This window comes from Pseudorca crassidens, chromosome 5 (genome assembly GCF_039906515.1).
Source record: "Pseudorca crassidens isolate mPseCra1 chromosome 5, mPseCra1.hap1, whole genome shotgun sequence".
In the NCBI taxonomy this organism is placed as follows: Eukaryota; Metazoa; Chordata; class Mammalia; order Artiodactyla; family Delphinidae; genus Pseudorca; species Pseudorca crassidens.
The window spans coordinates 130,927,007-130,939,459 of NC_090300.1; the positions used below are offsets into that span (position 1 = coordinate 130,927,007).

At 37.7% G+C, this 12,453-nt stretch overlaps 1 protein-coding gene across 6 annotated transcripts in view; it reads right to left on the reverse strand.

Moving 5' to 3' along the window:
• Window positions 1–12,453, reverse strand: part of APP (amyloid beta precursor protein) — a 272,026-nt gene that overhangs the window by 234,521 nt on the left and 25,052 nt on the right. The window lies entirely within an intron of this gene.

A 12,453-nucleotide genomic window follows, 5' to 3' on the forward strand; every position in this document is an offset into this window, starting at 1 on the left:
TGAGAGCACATGGGCGGGGTATGAGTTTGCAATGCCTTCGCAGCTAACAGCAACAGGCATCAGGCTAGAAGATTTGAGTTCATCCCCATGGGGTGGAAGAAGGAAGGAAGCAGTCGTGCTAGTCACCGCTTCCCTGATTAACAAGCAACCTGTTCTGCCACTACTGCTGTGCCCCCCTCAGATCACACCAGGAGTTCTTATAGTCAGTCTGGTACATCCATCCATCTACATTTCCTTGCCTTGAGTGATAAGAAATTATTTTAATTTTCAAAACTAGCCGATGTGTAATGGAGCTGTGCAGGGTTGCTGTTCCATCATGGAACACTGTGCTTATGTAACGTGGGGACAGAATGATCTGGAATCTTGCATTGCTAGTCCATTCCCGAACCACAGGAATGTCTTTCTGACATGTCTAAGGAAAAATAAGAGAAAGAGCTTGCAATACAATCTATATCCTGCCCTTGAGGAAGAGAGGCATTACATTGTGTTGGAAAGATTTAAGTTCCACGGAGAAATCTAACTATGGACTGTTTATGTGAGAAAGACTTTTTAAACGAATTTGTTCAAATAAACCAAGAGAGGCACACAGCTGTAATATTTCTCACACACACACACACACACACAAGGGGTGATAACTGCTTCTGAGCAAAATTCACATGAAAGTAGGGTCACACACTCATAACTAGGGTTCCAAGACCAAGGAATCCAGCCAGATCTTCTCTCATTGAGTGAAGACTTTCTAATCCTATCCAATCATTTCATAATGAATGAGCTGGACAAAGGGAAAGAGGGCTAAACCACAGGAATCTCTTTAAATAATTTATTAACTCTACTGGAATAAAAAGTGTGTGCCAGCAGGTTACATACATCAAAAACCCTATGACAAGTCATGACTAAAATTTTCTTGTTTCCAGAAACTTCTTTATGTCTTGTACCTGCAACTATGAACTAGTTTAATACATCACTAAAAGAACTCTAGAGACCTCAAGGGACTTACAGGTTCAGAGTACCTGTAGGAGGGACCAGTTGAGGAAACCCACACCTGAAGGTACCATTTTAAACCTTGGTATCAAAAGGAAAAGATGCTGTGTCTAGCACGTATCTGCTGTTTGGGGGGAACTTCTTAACTCTGACTCTTGATTTCCTTTATCTCTAAAATGGATATCTTAACACCCCACCTCACAGGTTATTATGAGGATTAAAATTCAATAATATACATAAAGTGGATGGTAAGCAATTTGTTTTAAGAGCGAACCATAATGACTCCACTTGCGTCTAGCAGGAAGAAAGAAAAGAAGGAATTCCAGGATGAGAAGCTTCCAGAGACATCTGGTGAGACTGAACTAATGCATGTAGAGTCCTTGAAACCTCCTGAGAGTTACCCCACAAAGATGTTTGCTGTTTATTCAGGAACTCTAAGAGAGGATTTTCTGCTTTCAAGAAAATGCTGACTGTATAACCAGAGATGACACACTGGTAAAGAATGTCTTATGCTACCTGAAATAGACAATCTTTCCTCATTTATCTGCAAGATGTCTGCCTGCCAAGTGGTCTCTAAGAGTGACACTGCAGCCCATGTGTCATTCCCAGCCATAACCTGCAAGCTCAGTGTGGCAGATCTGACTCACCAAGTGTTAAATAGCATTTTTAAACCATCTAAGATACTTTAATTCATGCAGGTTAATGGCTATTTTAGCTCTTTTCAAAATCTCTAATACAGGTTCATGAAGTCCACTCAGTGTACTATCAGTGAATCACAACAATTCTTAACAGGGTGAAGGAGCTGTAGCAAATTTCAAGATATTAAGAATTTTTCGGTCTGTTTATTTAGCCACAGTATAAAAATTCATTTTTAATAGAAAGCTTCTTTTACATTAAGACATTTTTTTGTTGTAAGCTCGTACCAATAAATTATTAAAAATATGTGTGTGTGTGTGTGTGTATATATATATATATATATACACACATATATACCACGAATAATGTATACTCCAAATGGCCTGGTGGAGTTCAAGACATGTTTTTCAAAGAAATAATGTACGCCTCAATTAATTTCTCAATGTTCTCAAAAAGAGTTTCCAAAAGACTTTAACGGTTATTTCCTGCTGGAGGGGAAATTCCATTGTCAAACACTTGTGGGAAATGGATCCTTCAAGATGGATATTGGAGGCTTTGAGAAAATCCTGTAATAATGAAGCCAGTTCGACTTTTTTTACACCAAGTTTTCCCAAACATATTTGGCCTTGAAACCCTTCCATTACAAATTTAACATATTTGGAACAGAGTTTGAAAAACATTGCAAGAGATTTGAAATGGATGATCAAGCAAAATTTAAGCAGGCCACTTTAAGTAAAACAAAATAAACAAAACCAAAAAGAAGTCTTGGAGGGAACAGAGCGGTGAGTGTTACCAAGTGCCTGCAGAACTCATTATAATAAAGCATCCGATTTGGCTTTAGTCAAAGTAATGATATGACATGTACAATACAGAGCAAGAAAAGAGATGATAGGAAAGAAGCTGTGTTCCCCAATGCCCCAAATACTTCAAAAGCAAGTCATGAGCATTCAGGAACATGCAAAAAAGTGAAAAGTTAAGAACTTTATAAGGTCCCAATAAAATTCTAGGTCTTTTGCCTTTTAAACTATACAGATAAGCTGAATTAAGGGGGTCTGTTAAAAGTTAGATTTTCATTTTGTGAAATAAATGTGAGAAGGTTGATGACAGGTGCATGTGCTTAAATCACATCCTGGGATTCCAAAATCACATCTGTAAAATTCAATAAAGTGATGCTAAATAAAAACAATGGGTGAATAAAGACTGAAAAGAGAAAAGGCAGAAGACATGGCTATCATAACTCTGAACTGCAGCACATACCCAAGAGGAGGAAAAATTAGTGCTTGTGTTTCCACAATATCCAGCATGCGAGTCACTGCTGAGGTCACAATAGAGAATACAAATTACTTCTGACGTTCCCATTTTAACACAAGTGAGAGAGAGGTCCGCCCAGCTGCTAAATAAGGAAGACCTTATTTTTTACAGATTCTTTAACATGTGTTTTCTGATATTGTGGAGCTTATCTATGGTGATAAATAAAAAGCACCAGGTAAGTAAAAGGTAACTAATATAATACACCAAAACTCACTATTTCTTAAATAATGTTTTCTGCAAATATTACATGAAAAAGTTGTGCTAATTTTCACTGTAAAGAAGCTAGAAAGGAGTGTGATAGGGAGGGTGGGAGGGAGATGCAAGAAGGAGGGAATATGGGGATATATGTATACGTATAGCTGATTCACTTTGTTATACAGCAGAAACTAACACAACACTGTAAAGCAATTATACTCCAATAAAGATGTTAAAAAAAATTAAAAAAAGAAGCTAGAAAGCTTTCAACGTCACACAAAAGGCAGACTAGTTATGCTTACAATCAGAAATGCATAGACTATAATTCATACGAAGGTTACATTCACAAACAAAACTAGACACAGAGCATTTTGTATGTAATGTTTAAGGCAGCAGAATTTGTATTGTTATTTTTTTAAAATAAATGGTATAATTAGGCCCTTATAGTTAGTCACAGATTAGATTTAGGCAAAAGTTTTAAACCATCCACAAAAGAAAACTTTTCTTGTTTTAAATTTCTGTTTGAAGATCGCCAAGTTTCTCAGTGTTTCTCTGGAGGTAGCAATGCATAACTTTTCAAAGGACGACCAAATCTCTGCAGAAAAGAACAAGGACTCTCTTCATAAGGAGACATGCTTGTCCCTGACAATAGTGGCTTCTAGCTGAAAAGCACACCAACTAACAATCGTCTTTGAATTTTAGGCACAGGCTCTGAGCAGCAAGTACCTCTCCATGTTTACAAAACTCATAAAATCCTCAAGAAAACTTGCTTTGGATATTCAGAATATTCCATAAGACAGTCTGTAACAGTAAAAATACTTAGCAATGGCTCAACCGTTTGACAACGATTATGGCCAAAGGCAAATTCCTATTTCTAAATGTGTCAGGTCTGGACAGCACAAATATGTGAGCCTGACACCCAAACAAAGACTTTACTTCTACTCAGCAATCTGTAGTTTTAGCAGTAATTCTTCCCTTTCTTCCTCCCTCACCGCCACAGAAAAGAACAAAGCAGGAAAAACATTTTTACTTAAACAGCCAACACCATCTTTTGATGGGAGTTCACTACTAAGAATAAATTCTATTATTTTCCTTTGAGTATACCCATTCTTGGGTAATATAAATAGATGTTATCACTAAAGTAGTGAAAAGGCCCATAAAATAAAATACTCATTTTTTTATCCAAGGAGCACCAAGGTTGTCTAGCACTAAATTTGACAGTTCACAGTGGTTCTATAAACTTTTTTTTCTTTGAAAACAATTGCGCCTAGGGCTTCCCTGGTGGCACAGTGGTTAAGAATCTGCCTGCCAAGGCAGGGGACACGGGTTCAAGCCCTGGTCCGGGAAGATCCCACATGCCACGGTGCACCACCTAAGCCTGTGCACCACAACTACTGAGACTGCGCTCTACAGCCGGCGAGCCACAACTACTGAAGGACGCGCGCCTAGAGCCCGTGCTCCGCAACAGGAGAAGCCACTGCAGTGAGAAGCCCGCGCACCATAACGAAGAGTGGCCCCCGCTCGCCGCAACGAGAGAAAGCCCAGGCGCAGCAATGAAGACCCAAAGCAGCCAAAAATAATAAATAAATAAAATAAATAAATTAAAAAACAACAACAACAAAAACAACTGAGCCTAGAACAATATACTCAGCCAGTCAGTCAAAATATTTGTTGTTTTACTAAGTCAAGACAAAGATTATCAGACTCTTGCGGAAACATCAACTGTGTAATGGAGGCATGCTGAAATAATAAGAAAATGTCTACTGCATAAAGTAAAACCTCAGCATTGATGCACAACATTGTCGAGCCAAAATGAGCTACTCAGGAAAAACACCCAATCATAACAAGCTCTTCTGAATTATAAAGTTTAATTTATTGACAACTGACTTGAACTAATACCTAATTCATCTGAGAACTCCAACTAATTGCTCTCATAAGTGAAAAATGTTATATAATATAAATGTTATACATAACACAATATGGTTGAAAGACATCCAAGTCTGGAATCTCAAACTTTCAGAATGATAAGCCATGAAGCTCAAATTTGACACCCAATTTATACAGATGGGTGTCTACTTCACAAGAGATGGTGATAATTAATTCGTTTTTTCTGCTCACATCTTATTTTCTAACACAAGGAAAAATACTAGGACAAACTCCTCACCACATTAAACAGCTGCCAAAAAAACCCAAGCTGTCCATCTAATCTTTAGATGACAACCGATGGTTCTAGTTTTGCCCCTACATAGAGGATTAATCTTGCAAATAGGGACAATTAAAAACAAACAAACAAACTCAAGATAAAAATGCTCTGCTGTGGTAAGAAGTTATGCCTCATATATGGCATTTAAGGCTCACCAGTCATAACGCAGTATAAGGGGAAAAAATTAAATTGATAATACATATGCCGTATTCCTGAATTCTGATTTTAGCTCAGCCTTACAGCTAAATCTGCACCTCGTACCAATTAGATAATCTGGCAAACTACAGCTCTTTCTAACCAAAATCTACAAAAAGAACAGGGCCCCAAGTGCAATGAATTAGACTTATAAAATCCAAGATGTAAAAGTCACTCCTCTTTAATAAATTTAGCTCTCTCCCACATTAAAATAAAATCTCTCTGGGCTTCCCTGGTGGCGCAGTGGTTGAGAATCTGCCTGCTAAGGCAGGGGACACGGGTTCGAGCCCTGGTCTGGGAAGATCCCACATGCCGCGGAGCAACTAGGCCCGTGAGCCACAACTACTGAGCCTGCGCATCTGGAGCCTGTGCTCCGCAACAAGAGAGGTCGCGATAGTGAGAGTCCCGCGCACCGCGATGAAGAGTGGCCCCCGCTCCCCGCAACCGGAGAAAGCCCTCTCACAGAAACGAAAACCCAACACAGCAAAAATAAATTAATTAATTAATAAACTCCTACCCTCAACATCTTTAAAAACAACAAAAAGAATCTCTCCTACTCAACTACTCCAGGACTTTGCATTTCCATTATGCAGTATATTATTATCTGCCTTATTACCTGGATATTTGTTTAGCATCCACGGAGTATATTTTATCTCCACAAGTCCTGAATCTGCTGACACAGCACCGCCTTGCCCAAAGAACACACAAATATTTGGTCACTTCAGCTTAGTTTTTAAAAAAATAATTATAGAGTCTTTTGAGTTTTAAAACCATTTCTAAGGAACATACTTTGTGCTGACTCACAACAGAATCCTCCTTGAGTGCCTACGTTAACGTCTTAGTAAAAAGACCCCAAAGGTCAAAATGAATGAAGAATTGGCTTGATTTCACATAAGAAGTGAGTGAATGGATAAGTGGTCTTCCTAGTTCATGTATTCTATACTAGAAGTTCACTATGTATACTTCATTGCTGAAACAATGTCAAAGAGAAGATACAAAATCTGATAATTCCTGAGTAATCAGAAGAAACCTATCAATATCATATATGCAATTTTTATTAATACACTGGCCAACATCTTGATTTTAGGACCAGCCTAATGTTTGTGTGATGCTAGATCCAAACTAAGTTTGAATGTCTTAATTATTCATTATAATTACTAGGGAGACTAGACTGGATTAGGTGCACAATCTTGTTCTACATCTTTTAGGCTGTTAACTGATTAACAATGATAATAAAGGAAAACGCCCCCCTTTCATTATCCAACCAATCAGAACCAATATAAGAAAATTTTCCTCCATCAAAATAGAGATCTGTTTTTGGACGACTAGATAATAAATCTCTCTTCCTGGCTCTGATCTAGAACTTAACCTCGTTAACAACTTTGATTTCAGACATCTAAAAAAATGACATTCAATATTTTATACTGACTTCTCTGATGGTGGAATTCCTTTGTCGAATTTTCCAAAGGTGTTAAAGCAGTACAGCATTTAGAGGAAAAGCAATGTTTGCCTGTCTATGATTATTTATATAATTGCTTCTCTTTCTAGTTCATATTTTACACATTCTTAGAAGCATCATCCCAACATACTCTCTTAAAGAAAATTACTGAGAATAACAAATATGAAACCATCACTACTATTAATATCCATGAAAAGACAGCCTGGGCTGCAAATCAATGAAAAGAGCACATAGGGGCTTCCCTGGTGGCGCAATGGTTGAAAGTCCGCCTGCCGATGCAGGGGACACGGGTTCGTGCCCCGGTCCGGGAAGATCCCACATGCCGCGGAGCGGCTGGTCCCGTGAGCCATGGCCGCTGAGCCTGCGCGTCCGGAGCCTGTGCTCCGCAACGGGAGAGGCCACAACAGTGAGAGGCCCACGTAACGCAAAAAAAAAAAAAAAAAAAAAGAGCACATAATAAATTTAATTAACAGGTAATCAAGCAACATATTTTAAATGGGCAAGAAGGCCATTTTCTAAAGTAGAATTAAAAAAAAAAAAAACTCACTCTTGAAATTCTTCCTATGGAAATTTTCAGCCCTTATTAGTTAACACTAAGTGTGAAAGTTTTTCTTTTAAAAAAATTCACTTTTCACAGCAATTTTCTAAGTGTGATTCTAGAGGAAAATACAGAGTCCCACATTTCTTCCCTTCAGTTCCCTCCCCCTCACTCCAGAACATTGATAATAATTTTCCATGATTACTGTGTAAAATCTGTTGTGAATAAATCAAAATTCAGAATGAGACTATTATGTTTTTAACACAAGATTTACAAAGATTTCTCCCCAAAACATTGCTGACAACCTAAGTGTCCATCGACAGATGAATGGATAAAGATGTGGCACATATATACAATGGAATATTACTCAGCCATAAAAAGAAACGAAATTGAGTTATTTGTAGTGAGGTGGATGGACCTAGAGTCTGTCATACAGAGTGAAGTAAGTCAGAAAGAGAAAAACAAATACTGTATGCTAACACACATATATGGAATCTAAAAAAAAAAAAAATGGTTCTGATGAACCTAGGGGCAGGACAGGAATAAAGACGCAGACGTAGAGAATGGACTTGAGGACATGGGAAAGGGGAAGGGTAAGCTGGGACGAAGTCAGAGAGTGGCATGGACATATATACACTACCAAACATAAAATTGATAGCTAGTGGGAAGCAGCTGCATAGCACAGGGAGATCAGCTCGGTGCTTTGTGACCACCTAGAGGGGTGGGATAGGGAGAGTGGGAGGGAGACGCAAGAGGGAGGGGATATGGAGATATACGTATGCATATAGCTGATTCACTTTGTTATACGGCAGAAACTAGCACAACATTGTAAAGCAATTATACTCCAATAAAGACATTAAAAAAAACAACAACACTGCTGACCATTTTCCTGGAGTAAAAATATCTGATATTTCTTATTACCTAAATGTTTCCAAATACCTAAGGGATCTACAAAGGACTAAAAATAAAATTTTCACCACTCCACTTTCAATAAGATTCTCCTTCAAAATCGTCCTCCATTTTAACATTTCCCCACAACTCTCTGTATATACGAGTATCCATCTCCCACTATTTGTAGAGCTTTGCACTCACACTATTGCTAGTGAAAAGGCAGCAAGAGATATTATCCCTTATTATAATTGTGCTCTGTGCATAATCAGATAGATAGGAAGCCAAAGATAAAGCCAGGATTAGAATTACCTTCTTAAATTCTTAGCTTATCAACAAGTTGAATCTGGCAAATATGGATGACTACCTCTACAGTAGCACCAGAGATAGTCACTCAGGAACTCAAGACCTCCCCCATCTATCGGAAAGTTTACAGGGATTGCAAACAGCCACATTAGATACACAACTTCCATAACTTAGGACATTCAAGTACATATCGATATAAATCATTTAATGTTATACAACTTCCTAACTAGTAATCCTAGGACCATGAAAAACCATGCAAATTCCAGAAGAGTTTTCGGCTTAATCTAAATGCAAACTCAATCCAATTACTTCATATAGATCTCTTTCATTTTAACCACCACAAGAATCTCAATTTTTAAATTTCCCTATTCATATATCAGGAAAAATGCAAACTAGTTAGAGAAGTGGACACACTTGGCTATTATCTCAAACTCATTCTTACATAAATCTTTTCATTTGCCACATGGGGAGTCCTTCAACAGAGGTTAAATGAAAGCCTTACCTGGAAGACACTGGAAGTGTAAGAGTTCTACCTGCCTTTCCCTCTTCCTCACCTTAGACATCCATCTCCCCAATTTCACCAAACTAGGGGTGTCCTGCATATGTGGAATTGTCTGTTAGAAATAGTTTTGCCACCTACACACATTTGTAATCCTCGCATACTGCACCCCATTGCCTCTCTGGATGAGAACACTACACACACATACACACCCACACCCCCCGCATACCACACACCACCCACTCTGCACACCACCACCCCACCCATCACACACAAACACATACACACACCGCCCTCACATATCACACACACACACTACACCCACCGCACACAACCCTCCCACATACCTCCTCCACACCCACACATACACCACATTCCATACCCTCTCACCCTGCAGGACGCCCCCTACCACACCACACACACCCCACTACATATAGATGCAATCACCAGACAATCATGATAAATCTTTAAAGAAGTAAATAAATAGATGATTTGATGATTCTACTCCATCATGGAGCTGTCAAGACTCTAGGGAATGTTGTTTTTGAATGTGTACAAGCTTGTTTAGGCTCTTAGTAAGTTACTGCAATGTTTTATCCCCTTAGAAAACCTGAAATTTGAATTTAAGACAGAAGTTGACCTTCAATTCATCTTTGGCATCTACAGCAATTTGATTCACAAATGATTTTCAAAATGTGGATCTTTAAAGGACAGTTTATTTACCTCGATCTACGTGATCTATTTTTTCAGGAACGCTATTGTAGAAATTTGTGCCAATCACTTCCTTGTATCTAAGCTTTGAGTAACCTACAAGGCAGACACTGCAATCAGAACACAGGCTGGTTGTTTTCTTAAAAAATAAAGCTGGTTTCTAAGCTAGGGTCAAGTCTTGGCCCCGACTCCAAGGCAAATCTGTCTTCTGCTGTTAAATCTGTAAAAGATTAGAAAGACCCTTCCCTGAGAAACCACAAACTAGCCCCCTTAGACCATTGGTTTTCAAACTGTGTTCTCAGGAACCCTGGGGCTCCTTAAAGGTGTGTCAGTATTTGAGAGGAGGCCAAATAAAAGAAAGGTCTTTTAAGTTGTCAATGAAAGCAAATGGGTTTTTTTTAACCTATTTTATAAATTTAGGTCCTACCCAATCTATATTTGTTTGAAAGAATTGGTTATGTTGCCTTTTTTTTTCAAACCCAAGTGAAAACCCATGCCTTATACTTGGACTAAAAATATTACAATTAGAAGTAGAATTTTGTAACTATGTATGATTATGGATGTTAACTAAACTTATTGTGGTGATTTTTTCCCCCAATATATACAGGTATACAATCATTATGTTGTACACCTGAAATTAGCATGTTATATGTTAATTATATATTTTTAAAAAAGTAGAGATCACACTCTAAGAATGTTCACTGTCACAAAACAAGTTGCCGGGGATGGGCTGGGATGAGGAAGGCTCGTTCATCAAACCAGGAGAACACTCCCAGCAGGACCCCTTCCTTGCCGGGAATTTACAGAAACCTTCGGAGGCTAAGAGCAGAAACCAAGACACCAAAACCAGACAAACTTTAGGAGCTACAATCTCTCATTTGGAAACTCCAGATAGAACTAAAAAAAGGAAAAAAAAGAAAAAAGAAGTATATATTTCTAAAATTCAAATAATATAAGTCAAAGTTAAAAAAAAACACTTAGCAATAACATAAAAATATTCTAGTCACCCATCCCAGGGATAAATTAAAAACACAGGGGGGATCCTATTTCTGTTTATTCATTTAGTGGATATGAGTCACGGCTGTCTCTAGGACTTTACTGATGAAACAAAATACACATTTGTTCTATAAACAAAGGGCTTCCTAGGGAACTGTCATCCCCTGAAGTGAGAGTTGTCTGATAGGTATTTTTTTGTGGTTCTAATGAATATTTTAAGAAACTTATAAGGGCTCTAATGTATTTTACAATGACTGCCTAAACTAAGAGTAAACCATGTACTATTTTCTGGTGGCCTTTATCTTGTCTGTACTGTTTGAATTATATCAAATACTTTTAGGAATCTATGGGTAGAAGTGTTTACAAGTAAAACAATATGATGCTTGGGACTTGCTTTAAAATACCACAGAAAACAAACAAAAAACACGTGTGTGTTGGGGGCTGTGCTGAGCAGAACAGTGAAATGTAGCCAGTTGTTGAAGCTAGATGAGATATAAGTCTGAAATTTTCCACAGTAAAAGTTGTTTTAAACCCTTTGGGAAAATGGCAAATTATGTAAAGTATGCACAAATATCATACATGTTCTAGGATCAAAATACAGGATTAAACCAACAGATTAAAAGAATTTATAAAACATCATTCTCTCAATTTCACAAATAATCTGTCAGTGGATAGTTTCCAATGGATACAACAATACAGTATCTGTTAATAGTTATCAATCGCAAACACAAAATGGAAGTCTAACTGAATTGAAAAGCAAACTGACATTTATTTGCTTTGCTATTTGGTCCAACGAAAGGAAAAGGAAGGCTTTCTACAGCATTAGTGCCTACTTTTTTGGCAAGCAATAAGGTGTTTGCAATTTTATGTAGACTGGAGGAAAAGACTGTGACATCCTTACACTTTTGTATATATTGGATTACTCTGAATCATGATTTTAGATGGAGTCTGTACATTTTAATATGGTAGAAAAGGCTGATCAATACCTTGAACTGCAGCGGCTACAAGAAACACCAGGATGCAATGTTAAGTAGGAGATGAGAAGTAAGTAAGGAAAGAAGGTGTGTCAATGCACAAAACCAAATAATAAATAATTGGAAAGAAAAACACAGAAAAGCCAAAGATGCACCCCTCCTTGACCTTGAAAAGAATGCATTTTATCACATGGAGATACCTTAATTTCAAAGGTTACTCATTATCAAATGATTATGTGAAAAATCATCCTTTACCTTACCAAAGATACAAAACGTTGTTTTTCTAGAAGCTCAAGGTCAACAGATTGTAACTCTATATGTAAAATTATATTAGTGGTTCTCAAACTTTAGCTTCCATCGGAATCCACTAGAGGGATTGTTAAATAGATTGCCTAGCCCACCCCCAGACTACACTTTGAGAACTATGGGATATTCCATGATCATTTCCTGCAAATTACCAGATTTTAAAAGCAGCTGCAATTTCTAAAAAACTCAATATACAATTTATAAGAAACATTTTATTAATCAGAATTTTTTTTTTTTTTTTTTTTTTTTGCGGTA